We start from the raw sequence: 24,872 nt of genomic DNA on the forward strand, positions 1-24,872 counted from the left end.
AAGATCGGTGAAATAAAAAGAACAACTTACGAGTGGCCCCCGAACAGGAAAAACCAATAAGTTTTTTAACATCCTATAAGAATAGGCGACACACACAGCTAACACGCATTTTTTTTTTTTTTAATGGCCAAAGCTGCCCCTCCGATATGTACCGCACGCTGAATTACGATTTTTAACAGACTGTCTCAAACAGGAAAACGCGAGAAAAGCAAAACAATTTAACAGAACACCTCTTCGAAATCCCATATAGTACCCAAGCAGAAATGAACATCAAATAGTAATACATTTAAAAAAAAAAAATATCAGATTTGTATTAACTAATTTAGTATAAAATTTAAAAATATTGGAATAAAAAAAAATAATTTTTGAGCTTTTGTTGTTGAAGCGATTTAATCAATAATAAAACAATTTTATCGGATGATAATACATTAGTTATTACAATACACGATAATAATATCATGCAGATTGTTGTCCATTTCCACATAATCTAATATTAGATTACACGACATTAGACATATTTGAGTTGTCCAATATTTTATCCTTGTGTATGGGCGCAAGAAGGGTTAAAATTATGGGGGGGGGGCTAGAGTCCATCTAACAAAACCATTAATTTAAAATAACCCATAGGCGGCTTATATCCAAATAAATAAGGAGAATAATTATTGTGGGTTAAATCCTTGTCAGAGGGTGGATGCGTCCCCTTAGCCCCCCCCCTAGTATAGCACCGCTATTGTAGTGTGGCTATCACAACGTTTAAGGTCGTCTTTTACGAAAAAAAAAAAACTAAATACAGTCAGTGTTCTGTGGTCGACTGTACAATGTTAAGCTTCATCAAGCACTATTATTAATTACTGTCGATATTTTCAAATAAACTTATAATTATTTATTTTCCAGAAAACAATTTGAAATTATGTTTAACGCTTTGGTTCGCGTGGTGAAGTACATAGTATTGTTTTCTATCTATAATTGGTTTAGTAAATTCATTAGTCCGTAAAAAATTATTTCATTTTATTTTTATTTTTCAGTGTCGCAGGCATGTCTTACACCCTCGGGCCTCGGTGGTAGTGTGCATAAAATCAAAATTTCTGAATTTCGAGACGAGGATTAAGACTAATCAAGCCATCATTTCTATATTCACTGCAAGTCGTATGCCGTCTGAAATCATCGCCTGATCAATACATCGTTAATGCATGACACTGTGTCGATATTTAATTCGTCCATGCGATTGAATAAAAAAATTCTCCCACATATTGGCAACATTGCATTCGCGTTACTTCGATATGTTTGAATTTTTCTAATCAATTACAAGGAAACATAACTTTCTCGTTTTGATTAGAGGCGTTTTAAAACAATAGTTTATTGTTGTCGACTGGATGACACACGTGGAAAAATAACAAACTGCCAACTTTTGGTCTGTGGCTTATTTGGCTTGGAACGGAAAACTGACACAAAACTAAAAACTAACCCATTGCTAAACTGACATAACGTCATTTTCTGGACGAGGATACACTAAGTAGCTTATAACAAAAATGATAATCTTCAGTAGCATAAATAATTGCAAAGTATTAAAATTAAAGCTTTGAAACTATACAACCATTCGGGTGCGATTTTAATTTTAAAATTGAATTAAGTTTTTTAAATATTTTTCAGGCAACACTTGAAAAATAAGCCTTTTTCATGAACGTTAAAAAATTCATCAGGAGAATGCTATAGTTTTTAAATTTTAGGAACATTTTTTTTAATCCAATTCAACACAATTATTTTACTCGTGAACTTTTCCCGCAAACTTTTTAAAAAACAAAATCGCGTTGTTTTCTCCAAATGCCAATGTAAACTCATTTCAAGTCTTAAAAACAAACGTTTCCCAATTGTTTTGCATAATATCAGTTTGCTCTATGAGTAAAATGTTTACCATTTGTGGTATGTGTTTATCTCGTTAATGGACATGACGTATCTATGTGCAATATTTTTTTTAATAATTCCGTTATCGAACGTTCAAACACTAAAACTGTGTCTCAATGTTATCGTAGCATTAAAATTTGCAATATCGTTCGGTGGAACGTTAGTTTATTTAGAAGCATTACATTTCTTATACTTAGATAAATTTTTAACTAAATAAATTCTACGTTTTTTTTTTTCCGAAACTGTACGAACATTATTTAATTTACGCTTATATCTTCCATTTCACTAAATTTATTAAAAAGTCCGAGTGCTACCGTCTAAGGAATTCTATCTGTACATTACTGAGATATAAGAACGAAACGATTAATTTCATTTCGAGTTATATTTAGACCGTTGGTAAAATTATTTTCATTTGCATTTAAATTTAGGTGGAAATATTGACGTTCGGAATAAAGAAATATTGGCATATACCTATATCTACCGTTTTATTTTTTTGTCCAAACCTCCGTATTGTCTTAATATGATAAATTGTAACAATTCGACAAAATATATGAAATAATAAATATTATTTTAGAATTCTCTGGCTTATAAAATTCCCTGTTTCCGTTACAAGACGGTTAAAAAATATCTATATTTCTTTTCTAATTAAATCCAAATTTTTTTTTTTTATGTTTTTCAAACTCCTGGCTGTACCGTGGTTCCGCTGTGTGTCGCTGCATTATTATACGTTTACCGAAACTTTATGTACGGACGTTTGTCGGGAACAGTTAACCGGAATTTCGTACTCGAATAACTACACATTTTAAGTAATAAAGCATTGTTGACGGTTGTGAATTTATTACGTGCAATAGTGGTGTGAAAGTTAAACCGTAAATATATATGACGTGCACATTGTGTACATGGTATAACAGAATTCTTTTTATTTAACATAATATTGTAACCATACAAATATTATAAACGAACTGCGAACAGTGCGATTTATCTTCTAATTTTTTTTTTTTTTTTTGCATAACGAACGCGTCACACCATTATTATTATGATAACATCATCAGAAATCAAAACTAAAGATTCAATGCCTACAACGAGAGCGTTCGAGGGAGTACTAGGAGCTGTATAATGTATTACATTAATCGGTAAAGCAAATTAAATATTTTAAAATTTTAAAGAAATGTGATTTGATATCGTATTAATTGTAATAATATTGGGTAATTATTTGGTTTGAATATTTACGGAACATTGTCAGGTACACGAGTATAAAGAAATATATTATAACCTCTAGGTTCATTTAGTGATTATTCAATGTCGGATAAATATTACAAAAACATTTAATCGATCGATGGCAAATATTGAGTATTCTGTATTTGTTTTTCGTAATATATTAGAGAGTAAATATTTGCTCGTAATTTACTGAATGTTAGGTGAACAGTCACGCGTGAAATACGTGATAACACCGACTGTTTATGCTTAATAATCTAAGGTTCTGGTCCTCACTGTTGTATAAGAATTTTCCATATAATAAATCGAAATAAAAAATAGTAACTATAATTATTTATACATTTTGATGTTTCTAATTTAAAATTTCAATACTAATTTTTACGTGTATTCGTTCAAATCCCAAATAAAGTATGTTTGTCAAATTTCTTACCTTCTCAAAATTATTATCAATATCGTATACATCATAATATGATTAATACTCTTTCTAGGTACCTATCCAACCGGAAATTTCTAAAATTGTTCATAGGAAAAAGAAATCACTATTATTATTCATACGGCATAAAAATATATACGGGCCACCTAAATAAATGTTATTACGCCTGTGGAAACATTTTAAACTGGGCGTTTCTCTCGATTTTTTTAAAAAGGGTAAAAAAAATCGTCGATTAAATACGTAGTGCGCACGTTTACTTTTATCCGCACATTTTACCGCGTAAATTTCCCGAGCTCGGGTCCATAGTATTCGAGTAGGTATGGAATATAACCTAGGCCGCATCAGTGGCGTGTTCGACGCGAGGGAGGATTATTTCCCCTCCCTCCTACCCGTCAACGGCAAAAATGAATTATTTGCTTAACAACTCGCGTCATCGAGTGCTCGGCGAGCAATTCTTTTTTCGACACGATAACAATATAGTACACTCGTACGATTCGTGTAACGTACTATGGCGAATAAGACAAATAACGATAAGGATGATGACGGTGATACTATCGACGACCGTGGCGGCGTATATACATTATGATAAAGGCACGACGAGCCCAACGGATAAATCATGACATTCGAGATTTTCGGAAACATTTTATCGACTGTGTGTGACGGCGGCTGTTGTCGTTATTATTGCGATGAAAAGTGAAACCATTGTGATGCGAAAGCCACGTCTGACGATCTGGCCGAAAAAAAATGGCTTTCAGCTCTCGTGTCCCCGACGACGACGACAACAACAACAACAACTGTGAAATGTGAATGCATTTCGCGTTCGGACCCAAAGCAGTTAAAACCGAATAACAACGATCCGGGTCGACCTGTCGGCGTCCAAAGTTTTAACGAAGAATTATATATTTTATTTTTTTTTCCCGTTTCCAAATGTAACCCATGAAGCTACACGATATACGTTTGTAGTAACGTTATGTAGAGGTACCCGTCCAAATCAACCACAATACAGTGCGTACGCCCTGCGAACAACTAACTCCAAATACAGAAAGCCCAATCGAAAGCGAATAAATGAAAGTCCATTATGCTGTGCCGTAACCAGCTACACGGCATAAAAATATTTCCCTACTATGATGAAATTATTTTCAGGAAAATATTATAGTTGTCAAAATATTTAAATAAATATGAAATATTTTAGCTATGTTCTTTGGCCAAGAAGTTCAGATTCTCGAAAATATTTTATAAAAAACATTTCAATCATATACTTATTGTTTTCAAAAAACATTTTAACGGAAACTTTTTAAAAATGTTAAGTCAACATTTTTATGGCATCATTGTAATATTATAGTACAATATTTTGTCATCATGAGAAGAAAATATTTATAAAATATTATTAGTCAAATAATCAAGCACAAAAATATATTATCATTTCGCAAATGTTGTATGGGAAGCAATCTACATAATAAGTGTATGATGTACTTCACTTGTGTCGTAAGCTATCCACTATGATATTTTGTGTGATCTACAATATTTGTTGTGACAACCACCAACTATAATATAGGGGCTAGGGTTTAAAGCTTTCACGAAATCTATTCCCTTGAAATATTTCATTAATGTGAAAAATAAAAATTTTAAAAAAATGTCGTATCATATATATCTCAAAGCTTGCAGTCATAAATATTTACAGCAAGAGAAAATCGTATAAAGTCACTTTATATTGTATCGGATACTAATAAATAAAAGTCAAAATGCACCGTAACTGATCAGTGATTTACTATAGGTAACCGATATTAGTATTATACCGTGTGTACCTGATTTGCAACCATGATCATAATCATAATTTATTACTTTGTTGAAATAGTTCACAAAGAGTGAACTTTTCAACTTTGAAATATTTCAAATTCAGATCCCTAATAAGGGCGACATCCGCGGGCGGACAAACTGGATCGCACACTCAGCAAATTTAATGTCAATAGTGTTGTATTACGAAACAAAAATGTTTCCTCTGACACGTCAGTGGAGCTTCCCTTTGCGTGAAAGGGCAGATGGGAAAAAACAATGGCCGAGAGACGCGTCAAAGGATTTACAACTATTGATCGATATGACTAGTAATATAATTTATAAATTATATTTTTTTTTGTTTTTTTACGTAACATGCTTTTTAATAAATTAATATTCAATAGAGTTTACCACAAACATTTTTCTATAAATTATACCTGGGTATTTGTAATTTTTTTTCGGGAGATCGCTTACGACACCGTTACCTAAGAGTCTAATTGTTTTGTTTTGTTTTATTTCAATATTCATATTATAAGACGGCGAAATAATAAAACACACAAAATCGAAGTTCGACGCGAATACAATGCTCGGTAAACACTGTTTAATTAATGCTATTCGTGGCACAGCATTTTAAATTTGTTTACATAAAGTTTAAAACTAAGTCCTACAACAGAATAAGTAATGAGTGGTATTTGACTTAAAGTGCAGGTAAAAATTATGTATTTTCCAACCCATTATTGTCTTCATGTTACGGTACACAATAATTAAGTTGATAAAATAATCATTAAACGGCGCAGATAACAGTCTTGAAAAGTAATCGAGTAAAATATATTTAAATTACTTTTAAGCGTTGATTGCTTTTTAAGTATTTGTATTTAAAATAGAATACTAAGTTCAAAATTTTTTTTCTTTTTAGCTTTTACACTTCTATATTGAATTCAAACGTGACTTGCCTATAGTTAAAATACACTGACAACGAATGCAGACTGAGTGCAAAATGATCTATAAAACTTGTGTGCCTAAAACTCGAAAATGTTCAAAAAAAATTCCGCTCAGTTTGTGAGGTATAAGAAAAAAAAAATTAAATTAAATTAAAAAGTAAATTATTTTCCAAAATATTCGTACTTACGTACTGTTTTTTTACTGACTATTCAAACAGGTAAGTACTCGTAACCGAAATCGAAAAAGTAAAACATTAAAATAAAAAAAAATGTAATTCTTCAGACTAAATCGATCTAGTTCGTCCGTCACTGTACGCTGATGATGTTGAAACAATATTCAAATAAAATTATACGACCGAAAATAATATGAAATGTTCTCAATTGATGTTATCATTGGAATATTTTATAATAATAAATAATTTCACAATGAAAATATTATGATGTCGGCTCGGAAGATCGGAAAAAGGTAAGCTCTGTTGGGTACATCCTCTCTTACAGTACTTATCGATAATCGCATTTATTTTAATCCTCATTTCGCTGCGATCGTATTTATTTTGTAAAGACTCGAAACACTCGAAACCACGTTATAAACCGTACTACCCGATATTTCTAAGGATCAACCGTTCCCCTTCGACTACAACCACGGTCGACATGTCGTCATTAAAGATGTCCGCAAATGAAAATCAGTTAATTCTCGAAGGATGTAATATTGTTCCGCGGCTAATCAAAACTGACTGTTTATTGTGTATTATAATAACGATACGAATACAAACGATATAAATATTAAAAAGGGTGGACAAGTGGGTACCGCCCTTCTGGTATCGATACAACTTTCGAGGAACGTTGTATTACAATTTCAAACCCACTGAAAACGTTTATATCGACATTATTAATCATAAAAATATTTATAAGATTCTATAATCTCTCGTGGATATAATTATTATTATTAAATAGGTCAAAAAAGTATAAATCTTTTAGACATTTTTTGCTACTTAGTTTTTGAGTTCCACCGAAAAACGTAAAATCAGTTTTGTCAACAATTGGACTCGTGTAAAAATTACCAATTTCTCTTCATTTTTTTTTTTTTTTATTATCCCGACGATTTTAGAAACTAATGGGACTTCAATGCGGACGTCAAAAATTCAAGGGTTCTTATCGCTTCAAAGGTCGAATGACAGAATGCAAAAAAAAATTCAAAAAAAAAATGTAAGTACGCGATATCATTGTAAAACCAATACAGGTTTACCAGAGACGCTCAGAATCCAAAATATCATAAAATTTCAACTGTAGGTATGTATCTAACTATTTAACTTCATGAAAATTTATAGCACGAAATAAAAAAATAAAATATAATTTCCATTTGAATTTCAGTACAATACGGTTTACAGTTGTGGGTAAATAACTGTTAAGTATAACATTGGAAATCAACGACGAAAGACTTTTATTCCGCGAAATAAATTCATCGATTGGCAATAATTATTTATGTTTTTATTTTATTTTTTTTTCTAACAAATAAGCGTATCGAAATGTAAACAATAATACACAATACATAATATTAATTATTAGTTCTTTGTTGTGATATCCACAAGACTACTGCGGTCTTGCGGGTTGCAATACTTTTGCTGAATTTTCAATTCGTTTTAAGGGCATTGGTTTCAAAAATAAAAATATTACAATGTTCGGAAGAAATAATTGTATAGCACAATATAGGTACTTAAATTATTTTTTAGCTTGGCTCTTTTACGAGAGAAAAATAATTAATGTCTGCAAAAGTAATAATATTAGGTCATGCTCAACAATATACCTTTTTGTGATTCACTGTAATTTTCTACACGAAGTAGGTAGGTATCCGCTGTAAAGTTTATCGACTTCCTCCTACTGTAAACATAAATGTCTTTGCCATCGCATAAAGCGATGTGACTAGGCGTACATAATAATATACCTAATGTATAATTATGTCATTAATGAATAGTTAAACTAATCAACGTAATAATTCCACGTCACGTTAAAAGGAAAACAAAAATATATATAAACAAGGTGAGTATAGGTGTGATTATATCATATTATAAGTAATTACTTTTAAATGTTTTTTATTACTACCTAGGTATGTATTATTCAATTAGGTTTAATAATTTTTACATTTTTTAAATTTATAATTGAACCTAAAAATAGAAACAATGTATTTGAAACATTTTTTAAAATTATATTCAGGTTCCTATTTACATAATATAGAGTGTAATATTAGGTAGTGTCTCCTGGTGGTGGGATTAGGGACAGTTATGACATTATAATACGTAGTGAAAAATGTGTACCACAAAATAAACTACAATTTTTTTTTTTTTTTTTAACACTTGACTTTTATGAAACTCGATTATGTGAACTAAAAACGTTGTCTTATGGATTTATGGCACATTTATAGTGGTTGGTCAAGTGCACTGTCAACTGAGTTTTATTTTTTTGACAAAAAATAAATAAAGTTTTCATAGAATAGCTTTTGGCGTCTATTTGTGGCTTAGTGCCTTAGAACGATTTATAATTTAGTAATACACTATCGTTTTGTTTTTTTGATTATTCAAGTAATTAAGGAAATAAGTTAATTCAAACAACGGTTGGGTTGTTATTTATTTGTTTAAAGAAACTAGAAAAATTTAATTTTATAAACAATCCAAATCTATTGAACAGTTGTAAGCAAAATTTGATGTATTCATAAAATACGCATTTGTCTTTTCAAATACATATTATTAATTATTCAAAAAATAATTTTACCATCCATAAGATTAAGTTTTGACCATAGACATATAAAACAACTAGATAGCCGACTATATATTACATTTCCATAAGAATGTTGAAGTCGGGCCGCCATATGCCAACAGGGCAATATTTACATAATAACTCAATAGATAAGACACTGATATCTGATAATAAATCAATATATATCAATAATATCAATCATGCGATTTTGTAAACATTGCCCTGTTGGCATATGGCGGTTGACTTCAATATTATCCTGTAATCGGCTATCTAGTTGTTTTAAATGTCTATGGTTTTGACTAATAACTATCTACAAGATTCAAGAATTATAATCGTCACTTATAATAATACTATGACACTTCACAAACCATAGGTAGGTATTTTACCACTGATCGTTAAGTAAAACTAAAAATTGAAAAAAAATATATCCCCCTCCCACGTGAAAAATGTCTCCGGAAGCCATCGAAGGGAAGGTACACCGGAATGTTAAGATTACCTTATAGCTGTTTAATTTTTTAAATTGTGCCTCGATAAACTTTTAACAGTAGGTTGGTACAATAACGTTATATGGGTACCTACTTGCCACAGTTTTTATATTTTCTTTTGAATAGTCGACACTCCAAATTTAACAATGATTCTTTTATTTGCTCGTATAATAATACGCCTAAACTTAATAGTCTGAGGTCAATTATTTGTTCATTGTATACGTATTTTACGAGCGGTAATAAACTAATAAAATATAATATTATTAGGTATGTGCTTAAGTTTAACACGCTTTCTAAGTTGCTCCGCTCCGCCCATTAGAAACACATAAGAAACCGTTTTTATTTGTCTACCGTTTACTGCTAATTATTGGTAGATACGTCGCCAAGACGGTTAATAATATTATTATCGTAACGTACACGAAACAAAAAATAATGATGTTCAACGCAGTGTTTACGAAAGTAATAAGACTAACAGTCCGTTTACCATTAATTCTGTCGTCTGGTTTATTGTTTCGCGACCACGTACCGACACCATGGTCGAGACATTATATTGTTATATTATGTTAAAAGGTGGGCAGGTTAACGCGAATAATTAACTCCAGTTAATAGAACACGAAACCGATGAGTTAGAAGTTAACAGTTAACAATTAATGATGAATTCAACTCGATAAGTTAAAAGCTGACGTGGAAAAAAATACTATTAACTTAAGTCAGTTTTTAAAAAAAGTTAATCCACTGTTTTCAATTAGTAGGTATATGTGGATCAGAGTGAATGCGTTCTTTATAAATTTCATAAATTCAGTATAATAAATAATTTTATTGAAACGTTATCATAATGTAGGCACGGCGTGTGTATACCTATTTGACTTTACATGGTCGTTAAAATATAATTTTATAAACAATCCAAATCTATTGAACAGTTGTAAGCAAAATTTGATGTATTCATAAAAAACGCATTTGTCTTTTTCAAATTACATATTATTAATTATTCAAAAATTAATTCTACCATCCATAAGATTAAGTTTTGACTAATCTACAAAATTCAAGAATTATAATCGTCACTTATTATAATACTATGGCACTTCACAAACCATAGGTAGGTATTTTAACACTGATCGTTAAGTAAAACTAAAAATTGAAAAAAAAATATATCCCCCTCCATCCCCCTCCCTCCCTATTATATTGTTATATTATGTTCAAAGGTGGGCAGGTTAACGCGAATAATTAACTCCAGTTAATAGAACACGAAACCGATGAGTTAGAAGTTAACAGTTAACAATTAATGATGAATTCAACTCGATAAGTTAAAAGCTGACGTGGAAAAAAATACTATTAACTTAAGTCAGTTTTTAAAAAAAGTTAATCCACTGTTTTCAATTAGTAGGTATATGTGGATCAGAGTGAATGCGTTCTTTATAAATTTCATAAATTCAGTATAATAAATAATTTTATTGAAACGTTATCGTAATGTAGGCACGGTGTGTGTATACCTATTTGACTTTACATGGTCGTTAAAATATATTTAAGCTATACACATCTCAATCAATAATTCAACAAATATTATTATTTTTTTACATTAAATTGTACTTTAAAGTCATATAATAATATTATAATGTTATGCCTATCTAATAGCCCTACTAAAATATATCTATAGATATACAAAATTGTTTTATCAAGAAAAATAACAGAAATGTTTGTGTTACCATAATCGGATTGTTTTTATTTTTGTAACCAGTTAATTCCTACCTTTGGTTATCAATGATAAATCGTTTTTCGCAATTAACTTGACTTCACAGATCTTACAAAGTAGAACACTACACCGTCTGTTGAAAAAAACGTTTCAGCCAAATTCTAAAACGATTTTTTAAGCTTGTGAATTTTTCGGCATATTTTTATAATTTTGTAAATACTTAGGTAGATTTTACAAAGCAATTAGGAATTCGTCCGGAATTTATATGACGCGAAAGTTCACACAAAATTGTCCACTGACGGGGATATTGTAAAATAATCTAATATTCTTGTTCGTGTAATTCAATCATCCATCTATAAGTACACTATTAAATACAGAACAAATTGCTATTAGATTAACGATAACGTCGATAACACAGACATAACATAAACGAGTTTTATACAAAAGATAATAATATTATACAGTATTCGACCTTAGTGCAATAAAGGTAAATACGCTCCGTTAAATTAAGTCGATGTAATAGCGACTATAATATGCTTACGGAACGGTGTGGCGTTAAATAATCGAAATAAAAAAAAACAAAAGGAGACTTCAATTTTTTAATTTCAATTGTGAAATATGCACTATTACCAAAAATTGACAAAATATGCAAAAGAGTTCATTTTTAATTTTTGTATTCAAACTCGTCATTGTGTAGAATGGATTTCTAGCTTGGTTTGCTATACATTGAGAGTGTACAGAAAAATATGCAAAACTATGGAAACTTTATAAAAATATTTAGCTAACATTTTTATGAAATCATACGAGACAGAATTTTGTAATGATAATTATATTATAATAGTATTATAATAATGTTATACCTACTAATATTATTCGTGATTATAATGTGATAATAATTATATTATTAAACAAAAAAATTGCCACTAGGGACGCAATATTATTTTACCACGAGACGGAAATATTTAAACAAAATCATCTGTCAAATATTCGTTGTTCGAGCACTTCAAGATATTCACAATAGGTATATAATTATTTCGCAAATGCTGTGTGGTCTAGTTATCAATTATATCATAATAAAATTACGGCGCAATAGTAGGTGTGACATATTATATTTTAATATTGAGTTATTCGGTATTAACTTTTTCGATTGAAAACAATAGCAATACGTTGGCAAGTATTATAAATCGCATAGATAATAAAATATAATATATAATAGTTTTTCAATTCTCTTAAAAATACGAAATTACACAATAACTATTCTGTTACTGCAGCAGAAATAAAAACGGTGCTTAAGGTGCAATCGAGTTGTTGCCCGAAACCGTAGAACACAATAATATGATATCATTGGAGATGGTATTAAATTATTATGAATTCTGCAAGGGCACACGTGACGGGGGCTAGATCTAAGGAGGTTGACCACTTATATTAAAATACTCGTCGACACGTTAGGTAGGTATTATAAGTTATAGGGATTTAGATGCGTTTTGAATTACGTTTTCCTAAACTAGCTCGCGGTGCTCGTTTTAAAACAAGTTTCATGGTTTTTAAATCAGAAAAATAAAATTTTATTTTTTTCAAGTATCTTAAGATTTTTAGCCTTTAGGTAAGGGGTTTAAAATTAAAATTCGTTCAAACTTACAACATTTAAAAACATAATGTTCCGTATGCCCATATATTATAGTCGATGATTACGTTTGGAATGTTTATGGTTTTGTGTGCCATTCTTAGATTGTTCTTTTAGAAAAAAAATTGTTCTTAGATTTCAAAATGAGCGTTTTAATTTGCATATGATATTTTCGTGTTTTCCGAAATTTATTATTCAACGTGTAAATATTATTTTGGATTTTTTTCCGATTTCAAACAATATTATTTTATGGTTTTTTGTACAAAATAATCAACGAACAACTCGATCTAAGTGCAGTATACCTGCATATTTTAATATAGATTATATAAAAATTATCGCTTATTCACTGTCGGTAATTATATAATACTGTTCCAAAATATAGGTACAATAGGTACATAAAATGCAACTCTCTTAATTATTGTGCCGCAATGTATATACGCGTAACTTATAATAAATTGCGTACTCGTAATTATGATTAACGAATTCTTTTTTGACCACCTTCTTTAATTTTCATTAAAAAAATTATTTATAAAAATGTTTAATGCATATTTAGACATTTTTTAGTGCACACACGTATCCTAACCCTATTTATAATTATTATAATTTATAATAACGAGATTAAGCAAATTTATTGTGTATAATGTCAACGTTCCATAAAAAATCATGCGGAATCGTGTATTTATATAACGCATGATAATCATTATTTAAAAAACTATTAACTTCTCGGAAACATTTTTGTCACATAATTTTAAGCATTTGAAAAACGAATGTTTTTCTAACGGAACAAATATTATTTTAGATTCTGGGCGGAGCGAGGAAGCTAGTGGTTTCACAATGATGTTTTTTCTCCTCTAAACAAAATTTTTACCACAAAGAGAGCTTCGATTTCAACATTTTATTGTATCTTATCTTTTAGAAAATTGTATCAAGATGGTACTTTAGAGAGGTCATTCTTTGATTTTTTCAATAGCTTTTTTAACGCCATGGGAAAAACCATCAAAACACTCTATCGCTAGGTAAGCTATTTCTTTTCTAACGCTTTGTTTACCAAAGCATAGAAACGAATAAAATACTAAAATAATCGCTAAGGAAATGAAAATGTATGAATTTATATTTATTGAATTTACTATTGAAACATAAAAATAATTTAAGAATCTAATTTAAAATAATTTAATATTATTTATTAAAAATACTAATTTATATAAATATATAATATATATTGCTACATTAATTACTAATAATTTCTTGTTACACTGATCCTCTACTCCGAATCGTTTTTTATCGAATGCAATTATTCCATTCAAATCGAATACTGTAATAAATAATAATACAGTTCGAGAAGCGAAGGGATACGATTGACAAACTTCTAACACCGCTGACATACTCCACCACGCTGCACTTACCCCCTCTTTTACTATATGTTATTGCAATATTTTTCTCTTCAAACTTTCACTTTTTTTTTAACGACCCATTACTGATTTTTTCTTCCAAAACAGAATGTTAAATGTATTATGTACCTATTAAAATCAAATTTTGCAAACAATTACCGTCCGCTCGTCTAAACTTGTCGGGAATTCGTTTTTAGAGATCGAAACACTCCGAATTATGCTGCTTAAGAATATGAAAACGGTACGTTGTCTTAGAGTAAAAAAACTTAAAAATTATTAACGATAAAAAAAACAATGGTTTTGTAACGACAACCTGCGAGAAATCGTGTAGGGGAAATATATTTTCAAAAACCTTAACGATATAACTCTCCGAAACTATTAGCTCGCGTCTCGCGTCGAATGGATCACTCTGTATACATACAGATGGTACCTATGTAGGTTAGGTTAGTTACGGTTAGGTGCGTGTATCAACAGCAGCTGTTCAAAAATAAAAAAAAATAATCTTCACGATTTTCTCTGTATTCTACCGAAAACGCAGTGCCGACGTACGGACGGCACGAACGCGACATAATAATATAAACTTATCGCGGATCGGATCGATATTGCGCGACGTCCTTGCGGCTCGCGTTATATCGGGGCGATAAGACGGAGAAAACCGAAAGAGGTTTTCTCCCCTCAAATGCCGCCGACCTTTTTAGCGGTAGGATTGGAGACGGCGGGGCGCGGAGCGGCGTAATGGAGACGGAAAAACCATTATTATTTTCAAATAAACGACCGTCCGACGACGGTAACGCGCGTTGAAAAACTACTGCGGACCATAATATATCAAAGTTAAGAGTTAAACTATTGTCTGGGGTCTCGCACGCGGCCCCGGAGGTACCCTACCCCCAACAACCACCGGCTCACCTCTACTTACGTACTGCGGCGGCAGCGGCTGCAGGTACCTACAAGGGCGTTCCTATAGTATACGGGGACGGGGCAAACACAAATCATTAACACTTCCATGCAGTCCGACACGTCTGTAGTGAAGCGCCGCCGATTGACATCGGTTTTTTTTGGGGGGGGGGGGGATAAAATCAAATCGCAAACGGTGTTCGCAGGGTTAGGATTGCAGCGTGCAAAGTTTGTAGTTGTCCTGTGTTGGGTGGTTTTTTTCTATATAATATTATGTATGCACTCGTTGGGAGGTGTGAGGTGTCCGTTGGGAGAGGTTTCACTGTATACTTGAATGCGATCGATATAACATTATATAATATGGACGCGTAGACGTAGGGGCCATTTGTAGATACACGCAAGTCTAGTACTTGGCGAAATAAAATTAGGCGGACTAAGTTTGCGTTTAAAAAGGGAGCATACCGTCACTCGTCAAACTTTATTGCAAAGGGGGAGCTATCACACCCCCCAATATCCTAAATCATTAAGAAAATATTTATAAATTATCAGTTAAAAACAATAAAAATGTACAAGTACCTACACTGTGGGCAGGTACCCATTATATATATTATAGTTATAAATAATGACGAGATCAAGAGGACAATAAAAGTAAACTAATTTATTAGTTAAGTAATTAATTAGTTTACTGATAATTAGTTAATATTGAATATTAATAAATTAGTATTAACGGATTTATATAGATCGGCGATTATGAAATAATTCATATAAGATAAAATATGATGGTATCTCGCACATTTTGATAAAAATGCAGGATTATGAAGCATCCCCCCCCCTAGTGGAGCACTGGATACAAGGCGGCATTCCAATTATACGGTGGCACAATTCAATAAATCGTTTTTCAATACAGGTTAACAAGTGTGAGGTGTATAATTGTAGTCGATTAATATTGTTTTTTGTTTCAGACGCTTAAAACTTGTGGATCGCGATACAAATGGACGTCATAATAATATGGTCATATCACTGCGCAATTAAACTGCAGTCATAGGCGTATCTAGGGGGGGCTTGGGGGCTTAGCCCCTCTCCCAGTGTGATTATTAGCCCCCCAAGAATTATTTGTATTATTTTTGGTTTTTTTTTACTGTTTTGGTAAATATGTAAATTGTGCTTAATATATTGAACTTGTGACGAAGGTTTCTTTGCACCAAACAAATATTTGTGTGCTTATTGTTATCAAGAGTTATAAAATGATTAAATTGATATCACTTCATTTTATATATCAATCCTCACCATATGTACAACCAGCTGTTTCTATACTAAATATTGAAAGAAATATTTCAAATAATATTGATCCAAATAATATACTAAATATCTACTCAAAAAGTTATAGACGTTTGGAGTTATAGTTCAAAACAAATAAATGTCTTATTTTCATTAAATTTATAGTGTTTTTTTTTCTTATTATTACCAATTGTTTTTCCAAACCCCCCTCCCTCCCCCCAATATATTTGATCACCCTACGACTATGACTGCGGCATTGTACTACAATGATTGAATAATGTCTATGAGACTCGTCCGGTTATGGAGTTAGAAATTATATTTACTTATGTAAAGCTAAATGCACTTTTTTGTAAAACGAATTCGAATATTTTTTGAACAATTCAATCTATTGTATCTAATATCAGATTTAACTTTTTAAGAGTACCGACACCTTTGCCACTATATCCTCTTTAATGTGATCAATATAATAATATATGGACGCTTAGATACTATAGACATAAACACTGCAATAGATAGACGGCATTCCTATTATACGGTGCGGCGGCATGATAGCGCATAATATCATTAACACGTCGATGCAGTGCAAAACGTCTGAGACGTGTCGTTGATTTATCGATTTCGTATTTTTTATCAGACGCTTGAAATCGATTTAAAATTTTTCAAATCAGAATTTAAACGCAGCGGATTACAATGATATAAATGGATCATTGTACCGCACTGCAGCAAATTAACCTAACCTAACCTGACCTAACCTAATCTAACCTGTATAGCCTATTTCCAGATGATTTGAAAAACAATTTTCGAGGGCCATAAAAAAACTTAAATAATAGTCTGTAATGTATTTATTCTTGTGTTAAAAAAATTTAGTTGAATCTGTTTAAAGCATCGGTTGATACGATATAAAAATATATTTAAAATGTATTACTCTTGGAGAATAACTAATATGCGCTGCAGTGTTTTCAAGGCGGAACACAGTTAGTCTTATAGGTATACCAAGAAAACGTCCGCTTTTGGGGTAGGTGTCCGTTAGGAGAGGTTTCACCGTACTTACTCGAATGTGATCATATTATATTATATGGACATTGGACGCGTATTATAGGTACCTATATACACTGCTACACCGCACAATAGATACACTACGGCATTCTTATTATACTACGGCGGTGGCACAATACCACAAATCATTAACAAGTCAATGCAGTTCAACACGTCTGAGACGTATCGAAGTTGATTAACAATTATTGGCTTTTGAGAACGATGAAGATCAAATCACGGCGTTTGAAACGCTGTGGATCGAGATATAAATGGGCGTTATGTTATCACCGTAGTATCACTGCAGCAAATTAAACTGCTAGGTATATTAAACGATGATTTCTATGACATCAGTCCAGTTTTGGGATTTGATAAGTACTTTTTTTTCTTAATATAATTACTGAATTTAAATATTTATCTATAAAAAATTAGAAATGTATATACTTTTTTATCTAGGTAAATTCCGAGTTTCTTGACTCGCCAAAGTACAGTGGTCGCTTCGTAAGCGCAAATTAAAAATGAGTAAGCCGTCCTTAACTACCACAAAAAACAAGTCGGGTAACCGTATAAAGCTTTTGAACTTTGACAGCGTCAAAACGTAGTGATCGATTTGTAAGTATTCGGAAGTTCGAATCGGTGATTTGAATTTGTGCTTAAGAACTAGGTAGGTACTAACTATAATTATTGAGAAACTCAAATTTGAAATGTCGGGATCGGACAGCCTCATTCACTGGCATAGGTTCCGGAAAATCTCCAGAACAATACAATTTCAGAAAAAAACAGTTTTTATTCGCGTAGAAAATTCGGGAAAATTGGAGAACATCGAGATAATTCATTTCCGAAAAAAAAAACAGAAACCGATTTTATTTAAATGCCACAATGATAATATGTGTTTATATTTCGGTCAAATGTTCGGTAGGTATAACCTAACTTATGATATAATACTTACTTATATTAATAAGTAATTGCCGTCAGTTATTACGACTTCTACGATTTCGGTCAACTGATGAAAATCCTATCGAACGCGATTTTCATTTTTCGTCTCGACTGCGTTCCGTATTGGAGTACACGGACGTCGTTAATAAAAAGTTCGATGGAGCACTTGACGCCCCTACCCCCCCCCCCCTAATCTCTCACCACTGGGTACCTAATACCTATAACTACTCGACTGACGCGGAAATCAAACCGCTTTTGCAGTGTTTTTTTTATTGTATTACTATGATACAAACTCGAGTCGTATAATACCTACCTCAGACAAGAAAAAGGAAATAAAAAAAAAAAAATACTGCGGAATCACGTAGGTACCCGAGTCGCGTAAATCCGCGACGAACTCGCGTGCATTATTTTCGAATTTCTTACGACGGTATAATATAGTGCAATGCAGCACGACTACAGCCCGACGATGGAGGACGATTTATTTCGTTTTTATTATCGTAACGTTATTGTGCGCTGCTTTGTTATTATTGTCATATAATAATAATAATAATAATAATATAATACAGTAGGTACACGCTCTCGAGAGCTCGTGAGATGTTTATCGGAAAATACGTGTGCGCGTGACGCGCAGTGTGCTCGATAAATGTTTAACGACGACGACGACGACGACGACGACGACGACGGTCGCGGTTCGCGTGCGCCATTGATAAAACATTGATAAAAAAAAAAAAATAAAAAAAACATATAAAAAATACATAAAATATAATATATAAATAATGTTAATAATAATAGTAGTATGTGATATAACGCAATATTATTATAATATTATAGTCGACGACGACGACGACGACGACGACGACATACGCGTGCGTGCACACAAAAGCAATTTCGGTGTACCTCAGTGCGCACACATACATCGTAGCAGCTATTCTGCAGATAAAATTTAATACAGGTACCTAAATCCTATTCGGTGTTGGGAATTATAATATCTAGATACGATTTTTTTTTCGAATAAATTATCTCTTAAAGTGCTTGTCTAGACACAATTATGTTACGATTCGTCCGATGTATATATAGCTTGGAAAATGGGATTATATCTAGATGAATTTTTCTAGTTTATTTTTAATAATACAATAGTGCCCCCCTCCAAAAATCGTATTGACGAACGATTATAAATTTGTTTTAATTACTCGCTGTATTACCTTACAAACATGAACTGCGAGGCGTGTGCACCTTAATCGTTTTTCGAATTAAAATTCGAATATAATATAAATTATTTATAAAATGAGAATAATTAGGCGTACAATATTTCTCGTTATTATTGCCGTCACCGTACGGGAAAAACTCATAATGAAAATATATTAGACATTAGTTGATTTTCCCATCTATTTTACGAATAAAACAAAATTAAATTCGTAGAGACCAATAGATTTTTTATGTTTGATAAATAGTATAATATCGCCAACTCGGTACTTGGTAATTGGTTTGATATGATTTACGAGTGGCTATATTTGAGTGCATACATAGGCGTCTTACAAGATTTATATTAAAAAAAAATTCAGAGATTTATGGTGGGTACGATTAAAATAAAAAGTGCGATCCGTCGTTGTCATAAATATTATGTCGTTATGTCATTGTATTGATATAGATCTAACAGTACAAAAGTAACGACATCCATAGACATAATATTGCCTTTCATATCGTCGTCAATACAGATAGATTGTAATTATAGTGCTCAATATCAGTTTTAATTTTAATTGTTTATATGTGACCATAGGTAATTTTAATTGTCGAGATATAATAACGTATGTCAGAATCGCATTAATAAAAAAAAAAAATGTCCTGCGTTTATCCCACGCGGCTGTTCGTGATTCCGTCAGATTCGTATTTACAATTTTTTTGCCCCTTTTTTTTCAGTTTCGTTTTACTCACGGTCGTAAAAAACTCTCTAAGCTCCCTTTAATTAGAATACTTACTTTTTCTCACAGTTAAAAGTGATGACTGTATATTTTCCCCCTTATTGCACTTATGCCTCCGATGGTTTAGAGAACGTTTTAATTTTACCATCGCCACTCCATTTATTCCTAGTAAAAAAGTCAACCATTATAATTAAATAAAACAAATTTTAGACTTTTTTTTCTAAATTTGACATATGGCAATACAGTAAAATACATATGATAATAAAATAATTTAAATATATATATAGAAGTGTAAAGATATAATAAGAAAGATACAGGTTATCACTTATCAGTTATCACTTATATAATTTTTCAACAAATCCAATGAAATAAAAAAAAAAAATTGTTTTTGTTCTAACTTTACATTGAAAACAATTTAACCTCTAGCGCCCATTTGAGGGACTCAGAATTCGGAGCCCCCGGTCAACCCCCCTAAATACGACACTGGTTTCTGTTATATTATTACTACTATTCCCGTCTGTGATCTGAGAGCATAATAATATTATTTTACAGCGTTGTAGTACGAAAATATTAAATTATAAAGACGAAAACGAATTTTCAGCGGATGGGTCACCAGTTTAATAATATTATAATAATATGGTATTTATAGTGAGAGACGTGGTGCGGGTGTGCAAAGGCCCGCGGGTGCCCACGTGTAGACGACGAAATTAAAACAAAACAGCTAAACATTGTTTGTTAAAAAAAAAAAAAACAATTTAATAACATTTTATAATATCGTCCCCGTCAGTGATGGGAAGGTTGAAATTTTTTTTTACCATGTTGTGTCGACCATATTATACACGACGCGTGCAACCACAGTGTTGTATACATGTGCTTTTACAAAGGTCTTTGACGTACATCGAGTTGCCCTACTCCTTCTCCAATACTATAAAATGCAAAATATATTTTCAAATTTTTTCCGTACGGTAAAATTGTAATCGCGATCCCCGAATCGGTAAGCACCCTCCTTCTCTGTCAAATCAAAAATAAGTTTTGTGGGTCAAGTTCACGAGCTGTAAATAACTGTAGATGCAATTTTGAAATTGTTAAGTCTTCAGAAAACTTATCGATCGATTTCTTCCAAAAACCTGTATTTAAGTTTATGATCAGAGCATTTTTTTTTACTTAGTTGAAGTTGTACAAACATTGTCAAATACGTAAACGTAAACGTTTGCAAATATTAGACGCTGAACAAAATAAAATTGTAATTCATTTTCAAGCCCCCCCCCCCATTGAAAAATCCTGCATACGACACTGGTCTTTCATCAAAGGCGGACAGACTATGTCTTAAAAGGAGGATCATCAGAATCAAAATTTGTTCATAACATATTTTGATCTACTAGAAATGCAATTTTTTTTTATATTCTATAACGTTTTTGATTTATTTCGATTCCCATTAATCATATTTTTCATATGATACAATATCGCAAGAAATACAGAGATGGAGGGTGGTGACTACCCCTAAGCCCCTCCCTAAAATGTGACCCCGAGGTGTGTGTATTCGTAGTTTTCATCATATATTGCAGGACATAAACGAATTAGACGTTGTGAGTGTGTTTTATCGAGTTAATAATATTATTTTATCGTTTATAAAATCATTTCAAGCGGAATTTCTTTTACGCGTCGGCGGCACGCATAACGAGCACAATTTTTTTTTTTTTGTATTTTACCATCGAGCACCTCGTCATAAATTTTTTTCAAAAATATTTTCAAATACGTTTTTTTTTTTTTTTTTAATCTCCAACACCCAATCGCGTTCCGGGGGAAATGATCGAATAAAAACGTAATCTAGTTACCGCGACGCGTGACGTTAACGCGTGCGTCTATGCCGTCTAAACGATGATAATAATTCGCCGTAATATAGGCGTTTCGGAGTGGCTCGTGTCCTGCGGGACGCTTAATCCAGATATTGAATGAGCTCTCGAAACGCAAACGTCGGACTTAATATTCAAATGTCGTATCCGGCGCCAATAACAATAATAATAATAATAATAATATTATTAGCAGAGACAAGTGCGCGCGCGCGTTCGCCGTAACCGAATTTCCTGTCGAATTTAATAAAATGTAAATTTTTATATTTTACCCGACTGCTCGAGCGCCTACCTGTAGTCACGCCCGCGCAGTATACAATATATAATATATATACATCGTGCTCGTATAAATTTATAACGCAATGTCACGTGTGCGCTCGCCGAATTGGACCGGCCGGGGGTTCGGTAAGATCACATTATACAAATGGTGTGCGCGATCGGTCGATGCACGTGTAGGCTTATAAATAATAATATATATTATTATTATGCGTGTGATATAATATGTGGACGGTCCGAGTTGGGTTCGGCGCGTTGGAAATGGAAAAAAATTACACATCCGAGCGATATATTATGTCATAATATCACGGCGTATACGGCCGACTCGCGGTGTGACGAATTTCGGGGGACAGAAGATGAGAGTTCGGCACACGTCGAAAGTTCGTGACGTCGAAATCGGCTACGACGAGAGCGTGACACAAGCCGACAGAATTCGATATAGCGAGAACTAGGCGAGAATAAGTTAGTTTTGTGATGTCTTACACACAAATGCAAATATACAGGTCGGTCGTTTGAGCATGATCAACCCCTCCCCCACCCCTATTTTCCCCTCCAATAGTACCGCAAAATCATATCATTATACAAATCGTGCGCACGATTGGGCGATGCACGTATAGGGTTATAAATAACTAGCTGATCCCGCGCACTGCGTTGTCCGTAAAAAAATAACGACTCTTAAAAAAATTGCGATTTTTCAACGTTTTTCGGGGTGTAACTCGTCGCAGTAAGTGCAACTCGGCCACCTTTTGTAGGCAATGTGCGATAATTCGATTCGATGCATGCTTGATCTGCCCGATGACCAATGGCGACCAATAAAATAATACCTACTAATTATTTATCCTATAACAATTAATAGCAACCATTTATAAACAAAAATTTCCATCGTGAATCTCAAAATTCCTGTTTGAGCACCTCCTCGGGTTGGACCAACCTTAATGTGAATCTAAACCTTTATCTTGAATCACTCTATCGCTTAAAGAAAACCGCATCAAAATCCGTTGCGTAGTCTTAAAGATCCAAGCATATACAGACAGCGGCGCTTTGTTTTATTCTATGTTAAGATATAATATTATTATTATGCCTATGGATACTATGATATACCTCTATGTAAATAATAATTGAGAATGAGACCGTTTTCACAATTGTTTATAATATTAATTATTGTGGTTTTTACCATCGCGGCATGTCATATATTTATGCCTCGAACACGTACAATATAAATAGATTATAGCGATATTGTTTAAACCTTCATTACCAACAGGTGTCTATAAACTTAATTTTAAATAAACGTCGAATTATTCTAAAATTAGTTACATAAAATGTCAAGTCTTTACAGTGGTCATAAAGTAAAAAAAAAAATCAGTTGATACACCGAGTAATTTGGATAGTAAATTAGCCAGCTAAGTTGTTAGATAATTAAGAAAAAGCTTGAAAAAAATATTAACTTTTCCACCGGTTAATGACCACTTTTGTTCGTACACTAATTCATAATACTATTATGTCTATACAATTTTCACTGCAATGCCATTACATTTTATTTCATAGAACAGGGGTTCCCAAACTTTTTTGGTTTGTGGTGTACTATTTGAACCAAAGTTAGGACGCCCTTTCCCAGGTCATTACATCATATCATGAACAATCATAAAAATAGAAAAATTAACCAAAAACCAGTAAAGATTTTGACGGGTAATATTATGACAATATTTATTGAATTTAAATTATACAAGGGTTATAAATTTCTATTTACATAATCATAATTATTATTTCCGTCATCGCCGTAGTTTTGTTTTCAAATTTATTTTTGGATCATTTAAAATTTTTTGGCAAATCGGCGCCCCCGAAAAGACATCGACAGGGTACCTCGGCACACACTTTGGGAACAGATGTCATCAAATATAATATTTGATGGTCTGAAAGTAAGTACCGTAAATTCGTATTATATTATTGGTTTATAAGTCAGCAAGGTTGTCAAAAAGTCTATAGTTCACTTAAATTGTAAGTACACTCCTTGTCAACACTTCGAAATAATACCATTATTACAATTTAATCAGTAGTGTTGCTATACGTTAAGGTAACTCATGCTCACTCCGTAGGCGCAACTATATGGGGTTGGCTAGGTGTTCAACACGATACAATGTTCGACTTATTATATTGACTCTATTATTTACTAGTTATTTAGATTCATAAAAAATTTTTGAATTTCTGAATTTTCTGAATTTTTTTTCAAAATTTTCGTCGATAAAAATGTTTTTGCCTTGTCGAAAAACTTGAAAATGAACTAACAACAATTCGAAAATATTAATGATACATACTGACAATTGTTTTTCATAAGCGTTTAAAGTTCATATTTGTAAATTATTTTGTGGTTAAAAATTCATAAAATGTTTAATTTTGTATAGCTTAGTATTGAAAGTTTAAAAGAAAGCCCCTCAAATATTCATTTCATGAGAAATCTATAAATGATATTATGTACTCGGTATCTTTT

At 32.2% G+C, this 24,872-nt stretch overlaps 1 protein-coding gene and 1 long non-coding RNA gene across 5 annotated transcripts in view; one reads left to right on the top strand and one right to left on the bottom strand.

Annotated features, from left to right (window-relative positions):
• The window catches only part of LOC100167856 (synaptotagmin 7), a 334,632-nt gene that overhangs the window by 138,804 nt on the left and 170,956 nt on the right, over positions 1-24,872 (bottom strand). The window lies entirely within an intron of this gene.
• On the top strand, positions 4,882-8,312 carry LOC103308206. Of its 4 annotated transcripts, none has more exons than XR_003840262.1 (3): positions 4,882-6,031; positions 6,240-7,554; positions 7,636-8,312. It is a non-coding gene; the product is annotated as an uncharacterized LOC103308206 (long non-coding RNA). The 4 variants fall into 4 exon arrangements; XR_003840261.1 differs by lacking the exon at positions 7,636-8,312 and having other exon boundaries at positions 6,240-6,730; positions 7,373-7,617; XR_003840263.1 differs by lacking the exon at positions 7,636-8,312 and having other exon boundaries at positions 6,240-6,482; positions 6,548-7,617.

Source organism: Acyrthosiphon pisum, chromosome X (assembly GCF_005508785.2).
Source record: "Acyrthosiphon pisum isolate AL4f chromosome X, pea_aphid_22Mar2018_4r6ur, whole genome shotgun sequence".
Taxonomy (NCBI): Eukaryota; Metazoa; Arthropoda; class Insecta; order Hemiptera; family Aphididae; genus Acyrthosiphon; species Acyrthosiphon pisum.